This window comes from Lampetra fluviatilis, unplaced genomic scaffold (assembly GCF_964198595.1).
Source record: "Lampetra fluviatilis unplaced genomic scaffold, kcLamFluv1.1 SCAFFOLD_1224, whole genome shotgun sequence".
Lineage (NCBI taxonomy): Eukaryota > Metazoa > Chordata > Hyperoartia > Petromyzontiformes > Petromyzontidae > Lampetra > Lampetra fluviatilis.
The window spans coordinates 15,001-20,000 of NW_027621480.1; the positions used below are offsets into that span (position 1 = coordinate 15,001).

At 55.8% G+C, this 5,000-nt stretch overlaps 1 protein-coding gene across 1 annotated transcript in view; it reads right to left on the reverse strand.

The window, feature by feature from the left end:
* The window catches only part of LOC144955315 (small ribosomal subunit protein mS38-like), a 9,709-nt gene extending 7,659 nt beyond the window's left edge, over positions 1-2,050 (reverse strand). The window contains exon 1 of the mRNA XM_078885564.1: positions 1,812-2,050. The gene's annotated coding sequence lies outside the window, so the exon portion shown is untranslated. The remainder of the gene's footprint in view (positions 1-1,811) is intronic.
* Positions 2,051-5,000: the final 2,950 nt, after the last annotated feature.

Sequence of the window (5,000 nt, forward strand, 5' to 3'; positions counted from 1 at the left end):
CACTCACTCACCCACCCCACTCACTCATCCACTCACTCATTCACTCACTCACGCATTCAATCATCCACTCACTCACCCACCCCACTCACTCATCCACTCACTCATTCACTCACTCACTCACTCACCCACCACACTCACCCACTCACGCATTCAATCACTCATCCACTTACCCACTCACTCATTCGTCCACTCCCTCACTCACCCATTCCACTCACCCACTCACGCATTTAATCACTCATCCACTCACCTACTCACTCATCCACTCACCCACCCCATTCACCACTCACTCATCCACTCACCTACCCACTCACTCACTCACCCACTCACTCACCCACCCAACTCACTCACAACTCACTCATCCACTCACTCACTCCCCACTCACCCACTCACCCATCCCACTCACGCATTCAATCACTCATCCACTCACTCACCCACTCACTCATCCACTCACTCACTCACCCACCCACTCATCCACTCACTCACCCCACTCACCACTCACTCATCCACCCACTCACTCACTCACCCACTCACTCACTCACGCATTCACTCACCCCACTCACTCACCACTCCCTCACCACTCACTCACTCACTCACCCCACTCACTCACCACTCACCCACTCCCTCACTCACCCACTCACCCACCCCACTCACCACTCATCCACTCACTCACCCACTCACTCCCTCACTCACCCACTCACCCACCCCATTCACCACTCACTCACCCACTCACTCACCCACCCACTCTCTCACTCATCCACCCACTCACTCACCCACTCACCACTCACTCATCCACTCACTCACTCACCCCACCCACTCATCCACTCACCCACCCACTCACTCACCCACCCACTCACTCACCTACTCACTCATCCACCCACCCACTCACCGACTCACTCACCCACTCACTAACCCACACACTCACCCACTCACTCACTTCACTCACCCACTCACTCACTCACCCACCCACCCACTCACTCACCACTCACCTACTCACTCATCCACTCACCCACCCACTCACCGACTCACTCACCCCACTCACTCACCCACTCACTCACTCACTCACCCACTCACCACTCACCCACGACTCACCCACTCATCCACTCACCCACTCACTCACCCACTCACTCACTCACCCACTCACTCACTCACTCACCCACTCACTCACCCCACTCACCGACCTACTCACTCACTCACCCACTCACCACTCACCCCACTCACTCACTCACTCACCCACCCACCCACTCACTCACCCACTTACTCACCACTCACCCCACTCACTCACCCACTCACTCACAACTCACTCATCCACTCACCTACTCACTTATCCACTCACCCACCCACTCACTGAACACTCACTCACTTACTCACCACTCACCCACCCCACTCACCCACTCACTCACCCACTCACTCACCCACTCACTCACCCACTCACTCACTCACCCACTCACTCACTCACCACTCACCCACTCACTCACCCACTCACTCACCCCACTCACTCACCCACTCACTCACCCACTCACTCACTCACCCACTCACTCACTCACCACTCACCCACTCACTCACCCACTCACTCACCCACTCACTCACCCACTCACTCACCCACTCACTCACCCACTCACTCACTCACCCACTCACTCACTCACCACTCACCCACTCACTCACCCACTCACTCACCCCACTCACTCACCCACTCACCCACTCACCCACTCACCACTCACCCACGACTCACCCACTCACCCACCCCACTCACCCACCACTCACTCACCCACTCACCCACACAGAGACACACAGACACACACACACAGACAGACCTTTGCTGAAGAGTAAACCCCTCGTGGTGTTTACGTAGTAGTTGTTGTAGTTGTTGTTGTAGTTGTTGTTGTTGTAGTTGTAGTAGTTGTTGTTGATGTTGTTGTAGTTGTCAATAATCGAGACGCGCCTCGAAGTCCACTTCTCAAGGCCACCCCACGGTGACGGGAGCGCACAGGCCTCGCCTAGAGCCTAGGCCGCGGTGACGTCATCACGCAAGCGGGGGGGGGAGGTCCTTAACGCGGCGACGTCATCACGTAAAGAGCGGGTCCAGAACGCGGTGACGTCATCACGCAAGCGGGGGGGGGGGGGAGGTCCTTAACGCGGCGACGTCATCACGTAAAGCGGGGGGGGGGGGTCCAGAACGCGGCGACGTCATCACGTAAAGAGCGGGTCCAGAACGCGGCGACGTCATCACGCAAAGAGGCGGTCCAGAACGCGGTGATGTCATCACGCAAAGAGGGGGGGGATCCAGAACGCGGTGACGTCATTACGCAAGCTGCAGGGGGGGTATTTAACGTGGCGACGTCATCACGCAAGCGGGGGGGGGAGGTCCTTAACGCGGCGACGTCATCACGTAAAGTGGGGGGGGGGGGGTCCAGAACGCGGCGACGTCATCACGTAAAGAGCGGGTCCAGAACGCGGCGACGTCATCACGCAAAGAGGCGGTCCAGAACGCGGTGATGTCATCACGCAAAGAGGGGGGGGATCCAGAACGCGGTGACGTCATTACGCAAGCTGCAGGGGGGGTATTTAACGTGGCGACGTCATCACGCAAGCGGGGGGGGGAGGTCCTTAACGCGGCGACGTCATCACGTAAAGTGGGGGGGGGGGGTCCAGAACGCGGCGACGTCATCACGTAAAGAGCGGGTCCAGAACGCGGCGACGTCATCACGCAAAGAGGCGGTCCAGAACGCGGTGATGTCATCACGCAAAGAGGGGGGGATCTAGAACGCGGTGACGTCATTACGCAAGCTGCAGGGGGGGTATTTAACGTGGCGACGTCATCACGCAAGCGGGGGGGGGGTCTTTAACCCGGCGACGTCATCACGCAAGCGGGGGGGGGGGGGGGTTCTTAACGCGGCCGACGTCATCACGCAAAGAGGGGGTCCAGAACGCGGCGACGTCATCACGCAAGCGGGGTCCGGAACGCGGTGACGTCATAACGCAAGTGGGTCCAGAACGCGGTGACGTCATCACGCAAGGGGAGGGGTGTCCATAACGCGGCGACGTCATCACGCAAAGGGGATCTCGAACGCGGCGACGTCGAACGCGGTGACGTCACGCACATAGCAAACTGTGTTCCCCACGAGACGTGACGTCATTTGTGTCAATCTTCCGCGTCCCCGTGACGTCACCGGTACTAGTTTCCGTGATTGCTGAGAAGCTATTGGGGGTGGTGTTGGTGTGTTTGTTACTGTACGTCCATACGTCACTACACGGGTGGTACTGTACGACGTCCATACTTCACCACTCTGGTCACACTGTACGTCCATACGTCACTACACGGGTGGTACTGTACGACGTCCATACTTCACCGCTCTGGTCACACTGTACGTCCATACGTCACGACACCGTTGGTACTGTACGACGTCCATACTTCACCACTCTGGTCACACTGTACGTCCATACGTCACTACACCGGTGGTACTGTACGACGTCCATACTTCACCGCTCTGGTCGACATGGAGCTGCCTTCGATCAATCTGAAGGTACGGGCTCTATCCACTGTTAGTGTGTGTGACGGTTACTGTACCATCATACTTCACCACTCCGGTTCACGAGTACTGTATGATGGTGATGATGGTGGTGGTGGTGATGGTGATGATGGTGATGATGATGGTGGTGGTGATGATGGTGGTGATGGTGGTGATGATGATGGTGATGATGATGGTGGTGGTGGTGATGGTGATGATGGTGATGATGATGATGGTGGTGATGATGGTGGTGGTGGTGATGCTGATGATGGTGATGATGATGGTGGTGGTGATGATGGTGGTGATGGTGGTGATGATGATGGTGATGATGATGGTGGTGGTGGTGATGATGATGATGGTGATGATGGTGGTGGTGGTGATGATGGTGGTGGTGGTGGTGATGATGGTGATGATGGTGATGGTGATGATGGTGGTGGTGATGATGATGATGATGGTGATGATGCTGATGGTGGTGATGATGGTGGTGGTGATGATGATGGTGGTGGTGGTGATGGTGGTGGTGGTGATGGTTTTGATGATGATGATGGTGGTGGTGGTGATGGTGGTGGTGGTGGTGATGGTGGTGGTGATGGTGATGATGATGGTGGTGATGATGATGGTGGTGGTGGTGGTGATGGTGGTGGTGGTGATGCTGATGATGATGATGGTGATGGTGGTGATGGTGGTGGTGGTGGTGATGGTGGTGGTGGTGGTGATGGTGGTGGTGGTGATGGTTTTGATGATGATGATGGTGGTGGTGGTGATGGTGGTGGTGGTGGTGATGGTGGTGGTGGTGGTGATGGTGGTGATGGTTTTGATGATGATGGTGGTGGTGGTGGTGATGGTGGTGGTGGTGATGGTTTTGATGATGATGGTGGTGGTGGTGATGGTGGTGGTGGTGATGGTGGTGATGGTTTTGATGATGATGGTGGTGGTGGTGGTGATGGTGGTGGTGGTGATGGTTTTGATGATGATGGTGGTGGTGGTGATGGTGGTGGTGGTGATGGTGGTGGTGGTGGTGGTGGTGATGGTGGTGGTGGTGATGGTTTTGATGATGATGGTGGTGGTGGTGATGGTGGTGGTGGTGATGGTGGTGATGGTTTTGATGATGATGGTGGTGGTGGTGGTGATGGTGGTGGTGGTGATGGTTTTGATGATGATGGTGGTGGTGGTGATGGTGGTGGTGGTGATGATGATGGTGGTGGTGGTGGTGATGGTGGTGGTGGTGATGCTGGTGATGATGATGGTGATGATGATGTTGATGATGGTGGTGGTGGTGATGATGATGATGGTGGTGATGATGGTGGTGGTGGTGGTGATGATGATGGTGGTGGTGATGGTGATGGTGGTGATGATGATGGTGATGGTGGTGATGATTGTGATGATGGTGATGATGGTGATGATGATGGTGATTGTGATGATGATGATGGTGATGATGATGGTGATGATGGTGGTGGTGGTGGTGGTGATGATGATGATGGTGGTGATGATGGT